This window comes from Bubalus bubalis, chromosome 17 (assembly GCF_019923935.1).
Source record: "Bubalus bubalis isolate 160015118507 breed Murrah chromosome 17, NDDB_SH_1, whole genome shotgun sequence".
NCBI lineage: Eukaryota > Metazoa > Chordata > Mammalia > Artiodactyla > Bovidae > Bubalus > Bubalus bubalis.
This window is the reverse complement of record NC_059173.1, coordinates 61924259-61948123: the sequence shown is the minus strand read 5'-3', so window position 1 is coordinate 61948123 and position 23865 is coordinate 61924259. Positions and strand designations below refer to the sequence as shown.

Sequence of the window (23865 nt, the reverse complement as noted above, 5' to 3'; positions counted from 1 at the left end):
GGGAAAGAGACACGAGTACCCCAATGTTCATCGCAGCACTGTTTATAATAGCCAGGACATGGAAGCAACCTAGATGTCCATCAGCAGATGAATGGATAAGAAAGCTGTGGTACATATACACAATGGAGTATTATTCAGCCATTAAAAAGAATACATTTGAATCAGTTCTAATGAGGTGGATGAAACTGGAGCCTATTATACAGAGTGAAGTAAGCCAGAAAGAAAAACACCAATACAGTATACTAACGCATATATATGGAATTTAGAAAGATGGTAACAATAACCCTGTGTACGAGACAGCAAAAGAGACACTGATGTATAGAACAGTCTTATGGACTCTGTGGGAGAGGGAGAGGGTGGGAAGATTTGGGAGAATGGCATTGAAACATGTAAATATCATGTATGAAATGAGTTGCCAGTCCAGGTTCGATGCACGATACTGGATGCTTGGGGCTGGTGCACTGGGACGACCCAGAGGGATGGAATGGGGAGGGAGGAGGGAGGAGGGTTCAGGATGGGGAACACATGTAAACCTGTGGCGGATTCATTTTGATATTTGGCAAATCTAATACAGTTATGTAAAGTTTAAAAATAAAATAAAATTAAAAAAAAAAAAAAAAAAGAATAACCACCAAACAGGACTGTTGTGAGAAGGAAATGCTAATTAACGTAAAGGTCTGTCCCCTTACACTGGGGTTAAAAAATAAATTTTAAAACCCTACTGACTGCTGCCACACTACAACCCGCACCACTATCATCATCAAGACTTCTAGGAAACTTAAACTTGGTGTCAGTACATCTCAGGTGTTTACCAAGAGCTAAACTTATAAACAGATTATAAGGCAAATGAAAATAAAATCTAATACTTCTAGTTTGAGAGACTGTAGTAATCTACCCATTGCTGTTTCAAACTTTAGATATTTTATATGCACCTTCATCTAACCAACTAAGATATACAAAGGGCTTCCCAGGTGGCTCAGTGGTAAAAAAAAAATCCATCTGCCAAGCAAGTTCAATCCCTGGGTCAGGAAGATCCTCTGGAGAAGGAAACGGCAACCCCCTCCAGTATTCTTCCCTGGAAAATCCCATGGACACAGGAGCCTGTTAGGCTACGGTTGATGGGGTAGCAAAGAGTCAGACACGACTGAGCAACTGAAGAGCAGCAGCAGTGGATAAAAATGCATTATCACACGTTATTTACAGGAGCCAAGACATGGAACAACCTAAATGTCCATCGACAGATACAGACGGATAAAGATGCAGCACATTTACACTATAGAGTATCACTCAGATGCTAAAAAAAAATAAAGAATGCCATTTACAGCAACATGGATGGACCGAGAGATTATCATGTAAATGAAGCCTAACTGAGAAAGACAAATATATCACTTATACCTGGAACCAAAAAGACAAAAAGATACGAATTTATTCACAAAACAGAAACAGACTTAAAAACACAGAAAACAAAGTTATGGTTACCAACGAAGAAGGGGATGGCATAAATTAGCAGTATGGGATTAATAGATACATACTACTATACACAAAATAGAAAACCAACAAAGGTTTACTGTATGGTACTCAATATCCTATAATAAACCATCATGGAAAAGAATCTGATATAATTGAATCACTTTGCTGTGTACCTGAAACACGCTGTAAAACTGTATTTCAATTTTAAAAATTTAATGGATATTCACATACACACAAAAAATAGGTTGGGAGTGAATAAATGAATCATCTCTGATCCCTCTTGTTTAGTTACATCTAAAGAGTGATTAGATTACACACACACACCATGTAAGCCCACAGAGCTGGATGTGCATTCATTCCACTCCATTCCATCTTTTCTTCCTAATATAAACTGGGTTTGGATTCACAGGCATTAACCATGCCACAGTCTAGCAGGCTTTGCTCCAACATGCCCTCCCACACCTTCCAAAGGTCAAATGCTCACCAGTGCACTAGCTCCCACCATGGAACCCAGTCCTCTCCACTCTCCCCACCACCACCCCAGCCAGCTATGCTCTCACCAGACATTACACTGAGGAAGTGCTTTTAACTCGAAACTCTACTTAGAGCTTTAAAGCTTTGGGAAATGAGAGCTTCGGGAAATGAAAGCTTCGAAGTCACAAAATGTGAAGGTCTTTACAAAATTGCCTCTTTGTCTCTGGACAGAAGAGCACTTTTAAAAACCTCTTTGTTTGACGAGTGTCAAGATAAATCAGTCCCCGAGACACTGTCAAAAGGCACTGGACCATCCCAGAGCAACAAAAACCTGTTAACTCTGGTTAAGTGATAGATCTGGTGTGTGGATGCGGGACTGCTCCTTACCAGGTTAATTTGCAAGCCTTTCAGCCATTAAGACAGAGCAGTCAATTCTACAAGATTTCAGAGTTCACATCATAAACATTTAACCATCTCAACTCCCCTAGACTACTAAGAAAACAGTCCAAATAGGTCACTTACCTACTTTCAAATTCTTGTTTTAGATACTAAACAACACACACAATAAAACAGAGACAAGGAAAGTATTTCCAGAGACCATCACACAATTTCAAAAGAAAATAATTTGGACAACTTTTCTAGGTGTTTACAGGATTTCTCAAATGGTTTCAAAGTTAAAATTAAGCCAGGAATACAGAAAATCAGAAGTTTTTAAAATCTGCCCTCGATTCTCTTCAAGAATTTTCTTTGTTTAAAAAGAAAAAAAAATTATTCAATCCTTCTGCCAGATGAATTACACTCACAAAGATCAGTTGTGTTTTTTTTAATAATACCTTCTCCAAAACTAAACAAGAACACTATGAGCATCAGAAATCTAAACAACGCCAGAAAAATCACTATTTAACTTGCAAAACGTTTCCTTGGACTCTAACAAGATGTTATAAACGTTAACTACTTTCAGCTTTCCCGCAGTGACGGCAAGTGTCTGAGCTACTCCAGAGCTCAGAGATTAACTGCTGCTCAGCACAGACACGCAGCACAGCAGAGAATCAACAACTTTGATTTTGTATCCAGAGGAGCTGCACAGACCAGAGTCTTTGCTTCCACCCTTTCATCTCTCCCATCCTTCTCTATTTTGGTTAAAATGAATCAACCAAGCAATGGGAAAAAAAAGAGAAGCCACTCTTATCTTGACTCGATAATCTCACAGAGCCCTTTGCCACAAACCCTTCAATTCAGTTCAGTCGCTCAGTCGTGTCCGACTCTGCGACGCCATGAATCACAGCACACCAGGCCTCCCTGTCCATCATCAACTCCTGGAGTTCACCCAAACTCATGTATATCAAGTCGGTGATGCCATCCAGCCATCTCATCCTCTGTCATCCCCTTCTCCTCCTGCCCGCAATCCCTCCCAGCATCAAGGTCTTTTCCAATGAGTCAACTCTTCACATGAGGTGGCCAAAGTATTGGAGTTTCAGCCTCAGCATCAGTCCTTCCAATGAACACCCAGGACTGATCTCCTTTAGGATGGATTGGTTGGATCTCCTTGCAGTCCAAGGGACTCTCAAGAGTCTTCTCCAACACCACAGTTCAAAAGCATCAATTCTTCGGCGCTCAGCTTTCTTCAAGTCCAAACTCTCACATCCATACATGACCACTGGAAAAACCGTAGTCTTGACTAGACAGACCTTTGTTGGCAAAGTAATGTCTCTGCTTTTCAATGTGCTATCTAGGTTGGTCATAACTTTCCTTCCAAGGAGTAAGCGTCTTTTAATTTCATGGCTACAATCACCATACATACACTTAGGCCCAGAAAAATCAGATCTAGTAAAGATACTTTCCAAGATGCATGTTCCCAACAAGAACCTACTGTAATAGCACAGGGAACTATACTCAATATTCTTTAATAACCTATGAGGGAAAAGAATCTAATTCTCCCCACTGGTAGGCATGGGATTCAGGCTGGCCAAGGTGTCCCACCCACCACACTGAGTGACGGCTCCAGGCTGGACAAGTGACCAAGGAGAGACAGGGCCTTCAGGGAAGGAAACCACATGTTCAGGTTCACCTAGGACAAGATCAGTTTATGCCTGTTGGACTGGCAGAACTTTATGCCCAAAAGCATCCTGATAGAGACAATACATAGTCTCTCTCAACCTCAGTGCAAGTAGCTCTGAGCTAGAAAGCTCTTGGGGCGGGGCAGGGAGAGCAGGGGCAGTAGCCCCTTTGCATCAAAGGCTATTCCAGCCTCAGGGCATTGTTGGCCTCTACATATTAGATGCCAGCAGCCATCTATGCCAATTATGACAACAAAAATGTCTCCAGGACATCACAAAACCATCTGTTTGAGAACAACCGCCCTAAGGAAAAGGAGGCATTGTTCTCTGGAACCCCGGGAGCAATGAGAAAGACAAGCAGGGGCTTCCCTGGTGGCCCAGTGATTAAGAATTCGCCCCGCCTTGCAATGCAAGGGACATGGGTTCTATCCCTGGCCCCAGAAGATGCCACAGGGCAGCTAAGCCCATGCAACATAGCTACTGAACCCACATGCTCCAACTACTGAAGCCATGAACCTACAGCCTGTGCTCCGCAACAAGAGAAGCCACCACAAGAAGCCTGCGCACTCCAAGAAGAGTGGCCTGCACTCGCCTCACCCAGAGAAAGCCTGCGTGCGACCATCAAGACTGATCACAGCCAACAAGGAAAGAAAGCTCTTTCAAAAAGTAACCTTAAGTAAGGAGCAAGTAACCCTAAGCTAACACCACTTTAGGGAAAGAGCGCCCACTGGGGTCAAGCCAACTGCGGCAAGTGCCAGGATGCAAATAGAGAGACCAGATGACATTGCTTGAACCCTTGGCTGCCTATGTATGTAAAGCAGCCCCACTCCTGAGACTTGGCTCACATGAGCCAGAAAGTCTTTTTTTTGCCTCAACTAGTTTTAGTTGGATTTCTCTCACTTGCTACTGAAGGCAACGCATGAGGATACACAGCATGTTTTATGCCAAAATTCTGAACTGTCAAGAAGAGGAAAAAAAATTAACAGGAACCCTATCCTACTGCTTTCCACAAGAACAGGCCACCAACTCTAGCTCTAGCACATTGCCTCTAGCACAGGCCATGAACTTCACCAAGTCCTAGAAGCCCTCCCACTGAAGAACCTGAAAGTCTCCACGTTTCCCAACCTTGATGGTACCCGCTGCCCAGAGTCTATTCATCTGGGGCCTGAGGGAAGGGGATGGCCATGAATTGTTTCTTAAACTAGTTAGAACCTAACTAAGCAGTTAAGTACAAAAGAAATGTTCTGATCACGGATACTGACTAAAACCTTTAATTCTTACAGGTTCTCTTCTGAACCTGAAATCCTAGAATCTCTTCTCCAGTGTTGCCAAGAGAAATTTCTTCTCTGCAGACATTCAAAGAGAACCAGCATGACTCCACTGCGATCACACCGAAACATCAGCAGTGGTCCTCAGTGAAAAAGAAAAAAGTCAGTGGCGTCTCCACTGACTGCTTACGTCTTTTGTCACCCGAACGTTATTGACCAGAGATATATCAATAGTCACTTACATAACAAATCACCAGCCCCAGGCATTCGTTTCTGCAACAATTTTCCATCATACCCAGTTCAAAGAGACAAAACTTTTACAAGTTGTCTATTATTGATTAAGCAGAAAAAGAATGTGCTGGGGAAAAATTAACACAATTCATTACCGAAACCATCTTGCTGTCTACCTCAGAGAACATAAATCCATCAGGTCATCATTTCCTCAATGCCCTGACACAAACCTACAAACGGAGCTGGGTCTGCACCCATCATTTCCACCCCTTCTGTTACTGAAGTAGATGCATTTCCCCCTTCACCTGGAATCTGAATCCCAACCTCTATACTGTTCAGAAGCACTGTACTTGCTGGACTATTCCCTGAACCTTCCATCTCCTCTTCTCTGTTGAACACTTAAATTGGCATGTTCAAATCCCATCCATGGGAACTTCCTTGGTAGTCCACTGGCTAAGACTCCACGCTCCAAATTCAGAGGGTCTAGGTTTGGTTCCTGGTCAGGGAACTAGACCCCATATGCCACAACTAAAAAGATTCTGCATGCTGCAACTAAGACGCAGCATAGCAAAAATAAAAATAAACCTAAAAAAAAAAATGCTGTTGTTTTCTTAAAAGTTTTTATTGGAGTACAGTTGTTGATTTACAGTGTTGTGCTGGTTTGAGAAAAGTGAATCAGCTCTACATGTATCTACTCTTTTTCAGATTCTATTTCCATACAGGTGATTACAGAGTTCCCCATGCTATCCTGCAGTCATTGTTACTTAGCCATCTCATATATAGGAGCGTCAATGACAGCTGTTCTTGCTAACACAGTGTCACCTGGGCCCCTGGGACCTGACCTCTCCGCAGCATGGCCCTGTCTACTCCCTCCTACTTTCTAAAACTATCTTTCTGCTCATGCAATCCTGTCTGGGTTTTTCCACCCGCTGCCTCACTTTCAATAGCTACTATTCACAAATGTCTTTCTCAGCCTCTTCTACCCACTCCTTAGAAATTCCATTCTCAGGACTTCCCTGGTGGTCCAGTGGCTAAGACTCCGAGCTCCCAATGCAGGGCGTCTGGGTTCAATCCCTGGTCAGGGAACTAGATCCCACATGCCACAACCAAGACCTAACACAGCCAAACAAAATTTTTTTTTTAAGTTCCATTCTCCAGGAGCTGCCCTGAGCCACCCTGCCTCTTCCTCCACATTTTCTCTCCAGCAGGTTGGTGATCCAGTTGCCCAGTGTCATTTCCTATCTGGATGCTATGTCTTCGGTCTCTTCAGCTGTGAACCCTGTTCTGCAATCAGTTCAGTCACTCAGTCATGTCCGATGCTTTGTGACCCTATGGGTTGCAGCACGCCAGGCATCCTGTCCATCACCAACTCCCGGAGTTCACTCAAACTCATGTCCATCTAGTCAGTGAAGCCATCCAACCATCTCATCCTCTGTCGTCTCCTTCTTCTCCCGCTTTCAATCTTTTCAAGCATCAGGATCTTCTCCAATGAGTCAGTTTCTCATATCAGGTGACCAAAGTATTGGAGTTTTAGCTTCAACATCAGTCCTTCCAATGAATATTCATGACTGATTTCCTTTAGGATGGACTGGCTGGATAGCCTTGCAGTCCAAGGGACTCTTCAATAGTCTTCTCCAACACCACAGTTCAAAAGCATCAATTCTTCAGCGTTCAGCTTTCCTTATAGTCCAACTCTAACATGACTACTGGAAAAACCATAGCTTTGACTAAATGGACCTTTGTTGGCAGAGTAATGTCTGTGCTTTTTAATATGCTGTCTAGGTTGGTCATAACTTTTCTTCCAAGGAGTAAGTGTCTTTTAATTTCAAGGCTGCAGTCACCATCTGCAGTGATTTTGGAGCACAAAAAAGTAAAAGTCTCTCACTGTTTCCACTGTTTCCCCATCTATTTGCCATGAAGTGATGGGACAGGATGCCATGATCTTAGTTTTCTGAATGTTGAGTTTTAAGCCAACTTTTTCACTCTCTTCTTTCACTTTCATCAAGAGGCTCTTTAGCTCTTCTTCACTTTCTGCCGTAAGGGTGGTGTCATCTGCATATCTGAGGTTATTGATATTTGTCACCTTGCCCAGAAATCTTGATTCCAGCTTGTGCTTCATCGAGTCCAGCGTTTCTCATGATGTACTCTGCATATAAGTTATATAATCAGGGTGACAATATACAGCCTTGTTGATCTCCTTTCCCAATTTGCAACCAGTCTGTTGTTCCATGTCCAGTTCTAACTGTTGCTTCCTGACCTGCATACAAATTTCTCAAGAGGCAGATCAGGTGGTCTGGTATTCCCATCTCTTTCAGAATTTTCCAGAGTTCGTTGCGGTCCACACAGTCAAAGGCTTTGGCATAGTCAATAAAGCAGAAGTAGATGTTCTGCAATACGCACTCATAAAAGAAATAAATACCTCCCAAGCACAGCCAGAGGAGAACCCGGAAGCACCTCCGCCTCCGCAGCCCGAACCACGAACACGTCCTCTTTCCCACCAAACCCGTTCCTCTGGCTGGCCCACTTCAGCACACGGCCCTCACTGCCCAGGCCAGGCACCCAGGAGTCATCTCCAATGCATCCTCCCTCAGCCCCCCCACCCAAGCACCCACCAAAGCCCCAGAATCCTGGCTCCTTAACAGCCTGCCTCGTCCACCAAAGTCTCCCGCCTGGATGAGTAAGCGCCCACCCTCCAGGCCTGCAGTCCTCAAATCCATGCTCCCTAATTGCAGGCTTCCTAAACCTTTCTAAGACGCAACTCAGATGTGGCCAATCCCCTGCTCAAAATATCACCATAGCTGTCCACCGTCCTCTGGATAAGGGGTCTGAAGTCCCCAACCTGCTTCACCAGACCCTTCCCGCCCTTGCCCCTGCACCATAGCCCCCTCTTCCTGCTCCCCAGCCCACATTGGACCTCCCCCAGCCCCACCTCCAGGCCCCACCCATCCGTGCTGGTCCTGTAGCCACACCCATGTGCTCCTGTTGCCTCCAGGCCACCCGCCTGCATTTCACTACCCGGGAACATCCTTCTTCCCTACCCACAGCATAGACCTCCTTCTGGTCTCAGCGTAGAAGTTACCAACTTCTTTCTTGTTTGTTTTTTTATAGGCTGCACCTTGCATATGTAGGATCTTAGCTCTTCAAGCAGGGACCAACGTCATATCCCCCTGCAGTGGAAGACCAGAGTCTTAACCACTGGACCGCTAAGAAAGTCTCTGAGAAGTTTCTAATTTCTTGAAGTCTTCCTTGACCCCCTCAACCAGTTAGTCCTATTAACTATGGCTACAGCTCCCCATTCTCCATTCTCACTTAACAGTGTGAACGATACTGCTAAATTAATCTATCTCCCCCATGAGAAGGCTAACTTCTACACAGATATACCAGGTCTCTTTATTGCTAAGAAAGTGAAAGTGAAGTCGCTCAGTCGTGTCCAACTCTGCAACCGGTGGACTGTAGCCTACCAGGCTCCTCCATCCATGGGATTCTCCAGGCAAGAATACTGGAGTGGGTTGCCATTTCCTTCTCCAGGGGATCTTCGCCACCCAGAGATCGAACTCCGGTCTCGCGCATTGCAGGCAGACGCTTTACCCTCTGAGCCACCAAGGAAGCCCCTAACCCTCTAGCAACTAACCCCACAACAGGTTGAGTTCAGTGGCTTCAGATGACACCTCTCTTCCACTGTCATAAATGAGATTATTACAGTGATAACTAAATAGTAAACAGATTTTTAAATTTTTTTCCTAGACTTAGAAAACACATATAGGGCTCACTATGGACCAGGCCGTCTTTTTAAGCGCTTTACAAATAATTAATTTAATCTTAGCAACATTCAGGGAGATAAAATTACTATCCACATTTGACAGAGGAGGAAATTAAGGCACAAAGAAGTTAAGCAAAGTCACCCAAGGTCACACAGTAAATGGATCTGACTTCACACATCATGATTGTTAACATTTTGGCTGGGCTGCCTTTGACCTGCATTTCACAAAAGAAAAACACAACTATCTGTCAGAGTGACAGAAGTACTATCTGCCAGGTTCTCAAATATAAGAAATGTCGTGTCGATGACACTCCACTCCCTTGTACTTTGTTGGCTTTGTTTCTAGAACTTTCAAGCCAAGATCTTCAGTAATATGCTGGATTTCAACAACCTGTTACAGAAGGTTTCTCCTGCTTAATAAATGAGAGGCCTGTATCAGCCCTGCCTTTCAAAGTATCGTGAGCCTCAAAGACAGAAAAGAACATGTGTTCACAGACGATTTCCACTGTTACTACGGGTAAAGCCACAACCGCATTCAAGTTCAACCAAAGAAAGTCACCTTCCAACAATGATAATGATGGTGGGGAGCAGAGGGACGATGGAGATGACGACAGGGCAGAGTTCTAAGACCTTTCATAAGTAACATGAGGATTAAATATCATTATCCCTTGAGGTCGAGTTCTTGGTATCTCCATTTTACTAACAAACAGAAAATTAGCCACTGAGGGTTTCACTAACTTGCCCAAGGCCACCTAATCAGTGATGGAGCTAACTTTATAGTCAGAATTTTTTTAAAAGCACATTCTTAATGAGAATCCAAAATATATCCAGTATTCAGGCCAGAGGTGACCTGAATCACTCTGGCCAAACTGATTCTTCCTCCAGTCACATACCCAATCGTGACTCGACCGCTACCAGAAGGTGATGGAACCTCGGAGCAAAGGGCAGACAGTGCCAGCGGGTGAACCAGGCGACAAGGAAGGAAAACTCACACTCCCCGTTGAAATATTAAGTGGCACAAGACTAACATCTTCCTCAGAAAGCACAGGAAGGAAATTCTAGTCTGACCAGGGAGGCAGGCCTAGCAGCAGCATTGCAGCAGCAAGCCCAGCAGATCTTGGGGCTTAAAGAGATGCTGCTCTTAAAATGTCAAGTGTCAGGGGTTTTTTTCAGTGTGCCTGTTTATTTAAAGAGAAGGATGTCAAAGCTTTCTAATTAGAAAAGCATCCCCCTGGCAAGTCTATAAATTATGTCCCTACATTTCCTACATTAGGGTAATTAAATAAAAGGCTGTTTGCACAGAGGCCTATCAAAATACTAACCAATCCCTGCCTTAAAAATCATGTTCATCTGACCTAACCAGACTGACAGTTTCCAGAGTGCTTTAAAGAGCATTGTGTTTATGAAGATGATCATTTTTTTTTTACATGCTAATACTGAAAATCTAATTTCAGTGAGGCAAAAAGGCCCTTGAAGATTTTGTGTGACTCAGGCCAGTTATTTTTTCCAATCCTGAAATTTAAACTGATTTCTTCCGATTGCCCATGCCAAGCTGGTAACATTAAATATCAAAGAGAAATTTTATTAAATATCTTTAAAATTCATGAATTCTGTATCTACTGATTATTAGAGTTAGTGTTTGGATTGTCTTAGTTTATTTGGCTGCACTGGGTCTTAGTCACGGCATGCAGGATCTTTAGTTGTGGCATGTGGGATCTTAGTTCCCTGACCAGGGATTGAACCCAGGCCCCCTGCATTAGGAGCACCGAGTCCCACCACCAGACCACTAAGGAAGTCCCCAGAGACAGTGTTTCAAAGTTTATAAAACTAACAACAGGGCTTTCATACTGAATAAATTCTCCAAATATATTGTCTCACAATCCAAAAACTGCATGTAAATAAGGTACACCATAAAACACCTTAGAGTATCTGCTGCTGCTGCTAAGTCGCTTCAGTCGTGTCCGACTCTGTGCGACCCCAGAGACGGCAGCCCACCAGGCTCCCCCGTCCCTGGGATTCTCCAGGCAAGAACACTGAAGTGGGTTGCCATTTCCTTCTCCAATGCAGGAAAGTGAAAAGTGAGAGTGAAATCGCTCAGTCGTGTCCGACTCTTAGCGACCCCATGGACTGCAGCCTACCAGGTTCCTCTGTCCATGGGATTTTTCCAGGCAAAAGTACTGGAGTGGAGTGCCATCGCCTTCTCCGTAGAGTATCTACATAACATCAATTAACCAAGTCTTTTTAAATGCCACTTGTAGGAAAAAGGTCAAACTCAATGAAATGGAGCTACATGTATCCACATGGATAAATCTCACAAATAGGATGTCAAGGGGAAAAAAGTTGCAGAAGAACCTATGTGGGCTTCCTGGATGGTGCAGTGGTAAAGAATTCACCTGCCAAGGTAGGAGATGAAAAAGATGCAGGTTCAATTCCTGGGTCGGGAAGATCCCTGGAGAAGGAAACAGCAACTCACTTCAGTATTCTTGCTGGGAGAATTCCATGGACAGAGGAGCCTGGCGGGCTACAGTCCACAGGGTTGCAAAGAGTCGGCCACAACTGAGCACACGTGAACACATGTCGTATGAATCCATTATATGATGTCTAAAAACACGCATAACATACTGCCTTTTATTTAGGAATGTGTGCAAATGTATTAACACATTATTAACAGGAAACATATTAATACATCTTTGTTACCAGAATATTATTGATCGGAAACATACCAATATCACTTGTATAACAAATCGATGGCCACAGGCATTAGTTTCCGCAAAAATCCTCCAGTCAATAATGAGTTAAAATACCTGGGAATAATGTATGCCAGATTTGAGATAGCTGCACTTCTGCAGGGAAAGGGTGCAACTGGGAAGAGGCAGACAGGAAGCTTTTATTTCAAAGCTAAAAGGCAAATACAGAGAGGTTTAGGATGAGACTCTCTGTATCATTTTACAGTTCTAAACTGACTCAACATTTTTGCAAAGGAAGAAGCCTAATACTAAAATATGAGAACAAAGGACTTCCCTGACAGTCCAGTGGACTCCACGCTTCCAACTGCTGAGGGTTCAATCCCTGGTCAGGGAACTAAGATCCTGCAAGCCCACTGGTGTAGCCAAACAATATATATACACACACATAAATACATATATGTATATACATATATGTGTGCTGTGCTTAGTTGCTCAGTTGTGTCCAACTCTTTTCAACGCCATGGACAGCAGCCCACCAGGATCCTCTGTCCATGGGGATTCTCCAGGCAAGAATACTAGAGGGGGTTGCCATGCCCTCCTCCAGGGGATCTTCCTAACCCAGGGATCAAACCCAGGTCTCTCACATTGCAGGAGATTCTTTACCATCTGAGCTACCAGGGAAACCAGTATACGTATATACACACATATACATACGTATATACATATAAATGTAACAAAATTAAAATTTACTCTTCTAAAAGCTGGGGTGAGAAATGGAGAGGAAAAGAGACACTAAGAGAAGGGAAGAGATGGAGATTAAGAGGCAGGAAGAGAGACACGTGCAACTAGCAACTGATCCTAAATCAACCCCATCTCTGAATATCTACACTTACTACAAAAATTAACAATCAGTTTTACTTACAGTAGCCATCCCAGGTGGCCTTAAATTTTAAATCATGGTCCTTGAGCTGAGCTAATAAGCATAGTCTCCTAACTGGATCATGAAATGTATAACACTTGCCAGATAAGCAGGTCTTACTGTAGTAACTTCTCTTAACAGAAGACCACAGTTACACTCCTTTAGAGAGACAGCTTACTATTGTGGTTAAGGGTTTTGGAGTCCGACAAATGTGGGTTCACATTCCAGCTCCACCACTGACGAACTGCGTGGCTGGAACAAGCTGCTAAGCCCGCCAAATGCAGTTTCCAAATCTGTAACGGGGGTAAATAACAACATACCTCATTGAGGAAGTTTTCACAATAATTAAGAGGATTTACCACAAAGTAAACCAAACTGTTTAAGAAAGCCTTCCTCAGCGATCAATGCAAAGAAATAGAGGAGAACAACAGAATGGGAAAGTCTCGAGATCTCTTCAAGAAAATTAGAGATACCAAGGGGACATTTCATGCAAAGATGGGCTCGATAAAGGACAGAAATGGTATGGACCTAACAGAAGCAGATTATATTAAGAAGAGGTGGCAAGAATACACAGAAGAACTGCACAAAAAAGATCTTCAGGACCCAGATAATCACGATGGTGTGATCATTGTCCTAGAGCCAAACATCCTGGAATGCGAATTCAAGTGGGCCTCAGGAAGCATCACTGTGAACAAAGCTAGTGGAGGTGATGGAATTCCAGTTGAGCTATTCCAAATCCTGAAAGATGATGCTGTGAAAGTGCTCCACTCAATATGCCAGCAAATATGGAAAACTCAGCAGTGGCCACAGGACTGGAAAAGGTCAGTTTTCATTCCAATCCCAAAGAAAGGCAATCCCAAAGAATGCTCAGACTACTGCACAATTGCACTCATCTCACATGCTAGTAAAGTAATGCTCAAAATTCTCCAAGCCAGGCTTCAGCAATTCGTGAACCGTAAACTTCCAGATGTTCAAGCTGGTTTTAGAAAAGGCAGAGGAACCAGAGATCAAATTGCTAACATCCCCTGGATCATGGAAAAAGCAAGAGAGTTCCAGAAAAACATCTATTTCTGCTTTATTGACTATGCCAAAGCCTTTGACTGTGTGGATCACAATAAACTGTGGAAAATTCTGAAAGAGATAGGAATACCAGACCACCTGATCTGCCTCTTGAGAAATCTGTATGCAGGTCAGGAAGCAACAGTTACAACTGGACATGGAACAACAGACTGGTTCCAAATAGGAAAAGGAGTACGTCAAGGCTGTATATTGTCACCCTGCTTATTCAAGTTATATGCAGAGTACATCATGAGAAACGCTGGGCTGGAGGAAGCACAAGCTGGAATCCAGATTGCCGGGAGAAATATCAATAACCTCAGATATGCAGATGACACCACCCTTATGGCAGAAAGTGAAGGGGAACTCAAAAGCCTCTCGATGAAAGTGAAAGAGGAGAGTGAAAAAGTTGGCTTAAAGCTCAACACTCAGAAAACTAAGATCATGGCATCTGGTCCCATCACTTCATGGCAAATAGATGGGGAAACAGTGGAAACAGTGTCAGACTTTATTTTGGGGGACTCTAAAATCACTGCAGATGGTGCCTGCAGCCATGAAATTAAAAGATGCTTACTCCTTGGAAGGAAAGTTATGACCAACCTAGACAGCACATTCAAAAGTAGAGACATTACTTTGCCAACAAAGGTCCGTCTAATCAAGGCTATGGTTTTTCCAGTGGTCATGTATCGATGTGAGAGTTGGACTGTGAAGAAAGCTGAGCACCGAAGAATTGATGCTTTTGAACTGTGGTGTTGGAGAAGACTCTTGAGAGTCCCTTGGACTGTAAGGAGATCCAACCAGTCCATTCTGAAGCAGATCAGCCCTGGGATTTCTTTGGAAGGAATGATGCTCAAGCTGAAACTCCAGTACTTTGGCCACTTCATGCGAAGAGTTGACTCATTGGAAGAGACTCTGATGCTGGGAGGGATTGGGGGCAGGAGAAGAAGAAGGGGACGACAGAGGATGAGATGGCTGGATGGCATCACTGACTCGACGGACGTGAGTCTCAGTGAACTCCGGGAGTTGGTGATGGACAGGGAGGCCTGGCGTGCTGCGATTCATGGGGTCGCAAAGAGTCGGACACGACTGAGCAACTGAACTGAAACCAAACTGTAAATGGTTAATAAAGGTTAGCTACCATTGTTAAAATCATTTAAATGACATTCATTTCAAATACCGGGTTTTGATTGAAGTTGTAAACTGCCTGTTAGTCTCTTTTATGTAATTCCGTTCAAATAACCCAGTAACCACAACTACTGGAGCTGGCGCGCCTGCAGTCTGGGCTCCACAGTAAGAGAAGCCAGCGCCATAAGCCCACGCGTCGCAATAGAGAAACCGTGCAGAAACGAAGACCCAGCGCAGGCAAAAATAAACAATCTTAAAGAAAAAAAGAGGAACCAAGCGAAAAACATCCAAGACAGTCAATCAGAATCATAATCTACAAATATCTAAACACTCTCCTACAATTCCTGAAGAAAGCCAACTTGACAAGTTTTCTCTAAACAAGTTGTAGAAAAATCAAAGGCAATACAAGATAATACTGAATCCCATAAAGCAGTGCATTCATAGCTATGTTTCTAACATTAAACTTTTAAAAAGTGACAACAGACACCACATGATATTAACTATGGTCAGATGTAAAGTGACACTGTGAGTCACTTAGTCATGTCTCTTTGTGACCCTACGGACTGTGTAGCCCACCAGCCTCCTCTATCCATGGAATTCTCTAGGCAAGAATACTGGAGTGGGTAGCCATTCCCTTCTCCAGGGGAATCTTCCTGACCCAGGGATTGAACCTGGGTCTCCTGCATTGCAGGCAGATTCTTCACACTCTGAGCCACCAGGGAAGCCCCATGGTCAGAGGTAAACACTCGGACCTATTCACGACCACACACAGTCAGCAATCATTTAAGCACAACGTACAGTACCTAGAGGACTACACAATACTTGTATCTCCTTCATAATTCTTGCCTCTCAACCTCTTCCCCAAAAAATAAAATCAAAAGGTGATAAATAGCTATTGGAGTCAGAATTCAAAACAGCTTCTTTGGAAATCTGTCCAGGGGACTTGGAGTATCGTTTAGCAGAAAATAGGTTATGTAACAACTCCTCCAGACTGTCTCTGGCTGCCCTGTATAATCCTGGTGGATTTCCCACAGCAAACACAAACACTAGCCACTAAATTGTTAGGGTTTCCTGCATGTTAGACACTAAGATGAATATCCTCTAAAAACACCGTTGTGATTTTCTAGAATCTGCGGGCTCCAACCTCTGACGATGTTATCCTGTCTTCTCAAGCAGAGCTCTTCCTGCCCTCTTGGGCCCTGTCTTATCAATCCCCTGGATGGCAGGCCTGGGGCTGCCTGCCTGAGTGTTAGTTGCAGACAACTGGACTAGATCGCCAACATTCTTAGTGACACCTTCCACATCACCCTCAGGCCTTATTGCTGCTAAGTCACTTCAGTCGTTTCCAACTCTGTGCGACCCCATAGATGGCAGCCGACCAGGTTCCCCCATCCTTGGGATTCTCCAGGCAAGAACACTGGAGTGGGTTGCCATCTCCTTCTCCAGTGCATCAAAGTGAAAAGTGAAAGTGAAGTCGCTCAGTCATGTCCGACCCTCAGGGACCCCATGGACTGCAGCCTTCCAGGCTCCTCCATCCATGGGATTTTCCAGGCAAGAGTACTGGAGTGGGGTGCCTTTGCCTTCTCCGAGGCCTTTCTGAATCAGAAGCAAATTCTGGGACATACTCTCCCAAGACACCACTTAGCTTTGATTCATCCACTCACAAACCTGTCAGATTTCTTAGCATCCTGAGCTCATTCAAACTTTCGAAGCCTTACCAGCCTTAGACCACTTAGTCTTTCTTCTTGGTCACTGGTCACAATGATTTGGACAAATACCTTCTTAGGGATAACAGGCACTAAAGATTAGACCCTCATCTTTGGGCCAGAGCAGCCATTTTGTGGGTCAAGAAAACAGCCTGCATACTGAAATGAATACCTGCACCCATGCACCTATGGACACCTTATCTTTGACAAAGGAGGCAAGAATATACAATGGAGAAAAGACAATCTTTAACAAGTGGTGCTGGGAAAACTGGTCAACCACTTGTAAAAGAATGAAACTAGAACACTTTCTAACACCACACACAAAAATAAACTCAAAATGGATTAAAGATCTAAATGTAAGACCAGAAACTATAAAACTCCTCAAGGAACTCTCCGATATAGATCACAGCAGTATCCTCTATGACCCACCTCCAAGAATATTGGAAATAAAAGCAAAAATAAACAAATGGGACCTAATTAAAGTTAAAAGCTTCTGCACAACAAAGGATACTAAAAGCAAAGTGAAAAGACAGCCCTCAGAATGGGAGAAAATAATAGCAAATGAAGCAACTGACAAAGAATTAATCTCAAAAATATACAACAACTCCTGCAGCTCAATTCCAGAAAAATAAATGACCCAGTTAAAAAATGGGCCAAAGAACTAAATAGACATTTCTCCAAAGAAGACATACAGATGGCTAACAAACACATGAAAAGATGTTCAACATCACTCATTATCAGAGAAATGCAAATCAAAACCACAATGAGGTACCATTTCACGCCAGTCAGAATGGCTACGATCCAAAAGTCTACAAGCAATAAATGCTGGAGAGGGTGTGGAGAAAAGGGAACCCTCTTACACTGTTGGTGGGAATGCAAACTAGTACAGCCACTAGGGAGAACAGTGTGGAGATTCCTTAAAAAACTGGAAATAGAACTGCCTTATGACCCAGCAATCCCACTGCTGGGCATACACACCAACGAAACCAGAATCGAAAGAGACGTGTGTACCCTAATGTTCACTGCAGCACTGTTTATAATAGCCAGGACATGGAACCAACCTAGATGTCCATCAGCAGATGAATGGATAAGAAAGCTGTGGTACATATACACAATGGAGTATTACTCGGCCATTAAAAAGAATACATTTGAATCAGTTCTAATGAGGTGGATGAAACTGGAGCCTATTATACAGAGTGAAGTAAGCCAGAAAGAAAAACACCAATACAGTATACTAACGCATATATATGGAATTTAGAAAGATGGTAACGATAACCCTGTATGCGAGACAGCAAAAGAGACATAGATGTATAGAACAGTCTTTTGGACTCTGTGGGAGAGGGAGAGTGTGGGATGATTTGGGAAAATGGCATTGAAACATGTATATTATCATATGTGAAACGAATCGCCAGTCCCAGGTTTGATGCATGATACAGGATGCTCGGGGCTGGTGCACTGGGATGACCCAGAGGGATGGTACGGGGAGGGAGGTGGGAGGGGGGTTCAGGATGGGGAACACGTGTACACCCGTGGCAGATTCATGTCAATGTATGGCAAAACCGATACAATATTGTAAAGTAATTAGCCTCCGATTAAATAAATTTATATTTTAAAAAATGTATACCTGCAAATTAGACAATACATCGTAATTGTTCACGTTTGAGCGCTTGTTTGAAACACTCCATTTTCTTTTTCCTCTTCACTTTCTGACCATAGCTTGCAGCATGTGGGATCCTGGTGCACCGACCAGGGGTTGAAGCTGAGCCCCAGCAGTGTAAGCGCGGAGTCTTAACCACCGGGCTGCCGGGGGAGTCTCATCATCTCCATTTTATGGATGACAACACAGATACAGAAAAGCTAACCAACACGACTAAGGTCCCAGGGTGAATGAGTGGCAGCGCCTTGGCCGTGCGCTTAATCTCCTATACTATACTCTCTCACCAGCTATATTAAAAATTAAAACACAAAAATGTCCTCCTCTGCCTTCTGCCTCTTCCAGAAGTCAACGATGCTCTCTGGTCCCCCCACCAAAAAGCAGAGTGAAGAGGAGGTGGTCAAAGAAAGCTCAGGAGAAGGCAGCAAATGGGAGGGCAGGGGAAAAGCAGTTGGGCAGGAAGACCCAGAGCAGCAGATGACTCACTGAGCAGGCAGACATTCCACACAAGCAGGGCTGCCTGGTGGGGGGCGCTGAGTATTAATAGGGATGGAGACAAGGACCACCTTCGCAGTGAGTCAAGTATTGAAAGCCTTTAAAGCCAGTCTGGGTCCACATTCCAGGTCAAGATTGATAGGAATTTTTTTCATGGCAAGTCTACCCTAGCACTAGAGACCAGGTCAGTAGTAAAATCCCAAGTGAGAGTTTAAGACTTACCCTCAAGTGATGCCCTGAACTGTAGGCGATCCACAGTAGTTCCTTTGGGGCAAAGAATACAGATGAATATCCTCCGTTCAGGGTAAAATTATATTTAATTTATTAATTTCTTAAATAGCATTTTACTTCCAGGCCTCTCTAAATTCCACCTAATCAGAGCATCAGCCCACCATTTACAGTTATCCCACTTCATCAAAATCAGGATGTTGGAAATTCCCTAGTGGTCCAGCAGTTAGGAGTCCACACTTTCAAACTCAGTTAGGATCCAGGTTCAATCGCTGGTTGGGGAACTAAAATTCTGCAAGACATGTACTCTGCTGTGCTTAGTCACTCAGTTGTATCTGATTCTTTGCAACCCCATGGACTGTAGCCCGCCAGGCTCCTCGGTCCATGGGGAGTCTCCAGGCAAGAATACTGGACTGGGTTGCCATGCCCTCCTCCAGGGGATCTTCCAAACCCAGGAATTGAACTGGGATCTCCTGCATTGCAGGCGGATTTTTTACCAGCTGAGCCACCAGGGAAGCCCATAAGCCATGAGGAACGGCCAAAAAAAAAAAACAAAAAAAAAGTTAGAGTGTTAAGTAGCAGAAAACCCAACTGAAACTGGCTTGTCATTTTGTTGGACTTCCCCTGTAGCTTAGTCGGTAAAGAATCTGCCTGCAGTCCAGGAGACCCAGGTTCAATCCCTGGGTTGGGAAGATCCTCTGGAGAAGGAAATGGCAACCCACTTCAGTATTCTTGCCTGGAGAATCCCATGGACAGAGGAGCCTGGCAGCCTCAGTGCATGTGATCGCAAGAGTCAGACACGACTTAGCAACTAAAGAGCCAGAGAGCCAGGCACAGAACCATCTGTGGCTCTCATTACAGCATCAAACCTCCAGATTCAGTTACCACTCCTTATCTTAGTTCTACTCGCCCTCCCGAGATGGCGGGAACAGCTCCAGGCAATACAGACACACATCACAGAAGGCAAGAACCCTTCATATGAGTCTCCTCTCTCAAAAAAGAAAATCTTTTCCAGTGTCTGCAGCAGACGTCCTATCAGGTCTCCCCGGTCAGAAGTGAGATACCAATCACTCATTCATCTAATTACCAGCCCAGAAAACAGGTGGACCATGCTGAGTTGTTAAGAGTTCAGCACTTCTCAACCCTAACCACGTGTGTTTACAGCTCCCTGCTGCTGCTGCTAAGTCACCTCAGTCGTGTACGACTCTGTGTGACCCCATAGACAGCAGCCCACCAGGCTCCCCCATCCCTGGATACTCCAGGCAAGAACACTAGAGCGGGTTGCCATTTCCTTCTCCAATGCATGAAAGTGAAAAGTGAAAGTGAAGTCGCTCAGTCGCATCTGACTCTTAGCGACCCCATGGACTGCAGCCTACCAGGCTTCTCTGTCCATGGGATTCTCCAGTCAAGAACACTGGAGTGGGTTGCCATTTCCTTCTCCAATGCATGAAAGTGAAAAGTGAAAGTGAAGTCGCTCAGTCGGGTCTGACTCTTAGCGACCCCATGGACTGCAGCCCACCAGGTGATCCTAATGGTCAACCAGGATTAGGATCGGGAACCACTGAGTCAGGCTAACCAGAATCATCCCTAAGCACCTTTCTATAAGTCATTTGGGAAACAGCGTAGACATCTGAACAAAATTTGGCTTGTCAGAGGAAAAAAACGTTAGCTGGGCAAACAATAACACCTACACAACCGCTTCACACTTGTGTTTTCAAAACACTTGCAGATGTGGTTCAAGCTCAAGGCCATAGGCAACAGCCCCGTCTTACAAATGAGACTAAGGCTCAAGTTTACTAAATGAAATTCTTTTAAGTCCTCCAAATCTCTCTATGCTTCCATGCAATAGCAATCTGAGAAACTTCCCCAAAAGGAATTACCACTTGAACCGTGTCTCTGGAACAAGAAACACAAAGACAGCAAAAGGGGACTTTTATGCTCCTAAGAAAACCAAAGTAAAATCATCAAAATATCAAGGCCTAAAAGAAGTACCAAAACCAAGACTTGAAAGACTTGAGTTCTAGTTCTGGCCACCAGTAACACGATTCCCCAGGTCTGTGATGAAAGAAGGCTAATGAGGGCCCCTCCAGCTCACACACACACACACACACACCCCTCGACAATCTGAGTTTACTAAACAGCCTGCTACTCAGCTATGTAAGTGCTTAAGGACTGTAAGGACTATCTGTTTAAAACATACATGGCTTCCTCTAGCACAGAACATATTCTCTCAGGAATGCCTAATTATAAACTTAACAGCAAAAGCAATATAAGGCTTATTGCCATTTCTGGTAAATACACATCACTAGGAAACATAAGCATCTGAAACTACACAGACATCACAGGAAAGGCTTACAAAAGTTTAAACTGTATTGAAAGAAGACACTGATTATTCTAGAAAGGAGTGAAAAAAAGGAAAAGGGCTAAAAAAGCCATCTAAACAAAGAGTCCATTGAGCTCAATGAAAGATCTCCAAATCCATTACATAAATCAATGATCCCAGACTCTCCTCTCTTCTGCTCTTCCCCACCCCCACTGCTATCTCCAAAATTACCCCCCATACGTAGACAGACACCAAACCGTCCCTCTAAAGCAGGTCTTTCCCATTATGTAAGGCTTCTGCTGCAAAACCCTCAGTGATTCGCCACAGGATAAAGCCCACATTCCAAGCCCACTTTTACGGCTTCAATCATTGGAAACTGACCTTTCCACCAATCTCATCTACTCCTGCAAATGAAATCGCCATTCCGGCCAAACTGGTCTCCTCATCCTACTCAAACCCAGCTGTTTCCAATCTGACCAGGTTCTACTCCTTCCCTGAAATACCAAAGAGTTCCCAAACTTTCACTCTAACTTGCAACATGCTCTTGTTTCTGTCCAAGTTAGAAAACCTGTCACTGAATCCTCTGAATCTTTTAACCTGTGTGTCTGTGTACCCTTTGTTTCTTCAAGAACTAGGCACAATGCGTACAGGAGTTCAAATGCGTTTCCTAGATTGACCTGAACTTTAGCCTGGACAGTAACCTCAGGGACAAGGGCCTCCGCTTGGATTCCTCTCTGTGTCTCCAGCCTGATACTCAAGCTGTAGATGAGAAGTACTTGTTGATTGGCTATATAACTAAACTCAGGAGTAAACATTCAGGCCCTACAGAACTCAACTCCAACTTCTTTAATCATCTGTGGATTATTCAAAGCCTCAATACATTCTTCACAGAAGTAACAATTTGGTCGTCAGCTTTGTATTTAGAAACGTATTGGCAATAGGGGTGTTTTCATAATTTTCAGAGATTACGCATTCACAAATGACCAAGACATTTAAAAAAAAAAGCAAAAACAAAGTTACATAAACCCGACAAGTATTCAGTGAATGCAGGAGGCATCACACAGGGCAATTAAAAGCAGAAACCCCTTAAAGGCACAATTCTGAAAATGCCATTTTTGCAAAACAAAGCCTCAAGTGTCAGAAAACACAATCAGTCTGAGCTAGTTGACTGTTCCCCTTTCCGTACCTCCTCCCTCTGTCTCAGGTCTCTCCTCAACCTCTTCATTCAGATGTTCCAGAAAAGCTCAACTGATTATGCCAATGATTGACCTCGACTGTAATTTCTAATTACCTAATCAAGTCACTGCTGAACACTGCAGAATCTTACTGATGCTTCTTAGAAGTAGAACAAGAGAAACAGAACACAAAAGTGACCTGCCTCATTTTCCTGCAGCCAGGCCCTAACAGCGAAGCAACTTACACTCAGGTGTCCTAACTTACATCCTGCGATCTTAGTCTTGATATGAACTCCATGTGAACTTTATGCGGCAAGCTGGACAAAGGCGAGGTCCCTCCTAACTTGCCAAAGGCATGTGAGCTAAACGCTGTGTTCCTGTCCTTCTCTGGAAAAGGAGAAAAAAGAAACTTTGGTTGATCTCTAGAGCATAAGTTATGGTTCTTACAGTAAAGGATAAGAATCAAAAGGAGTAGGGAGTCAATTCACAAATGCCAGAAAGTCTACATTCTGGAGAGGAGGGCTGACAGCTGGGCCCCCAGATGCACTGGCTGCTGCTGGAACACAGGCGTGTGTCCTGTTGGCAGAAGAGCGAATATGCAGTCACATAAATAGCTTTCTGCCAGTGGCCAAACTGGCTTTGCCATCTGCCTCTCTCCACACCAAAGCCTCCCTCCTCATACCCCTCAAGCCAGAGGGAGCTGCTAGAGCCAGTGTGAAAGGACACTCCCCCAGCCAGCGACACTAGTTAAGACCAAGCTACAAAAGGAAAGAGTCCTTCTCCTCATGTCCACTGCACACACACACACACCCCCCACGTCCTTTTCGTCTCCTCCTCTCTCCGTTTACACCTACATATTTACAGCCCCTCCCCACCCTCATCCCAACACACACACAATGCCAAGACACTGGAGAGCCACCAACCCAACAGCCCACCAGCCACATGTTCCAAAGTGATTCCCAATCCTCATTTTGCAACACCACAGAGGTCACAGAACCAAAATGAACCCTGGTCATCACCCAGAGAAGTTGAGTGACTTGCTTCTAAAATTAGAGATGGCTCACTCACTGAATTCTTCCCATGAAATCATATTTCTTTCAACTCATTCATTCATTGAATTTGCACTGTTCCAGGCTCTGGGCCGGGTACCTGAGACAATTCAATCAGTAGGTTTCCATCTTCCTTAATGCAAAATGGGGAACGGGGGGCGGGGCGCGGTGACATGGGATATTTTTCC

At 44.1% G+C, this 23865-nt stretch overlaps 1 protein-coding gene across 8 annotated transcripts in view; it reads right to left on the bottom strand.

The window, feature by feature from the left end:
- ARHGAP10 (Rho GTPase activating protein 10) overlaps positions 1–23865 on the bottom strand; it is a 385067-nt gene that overhangs the window by 359541 nt on the left and 1661 nt on the right. The window lies entirely within an intron of this gene.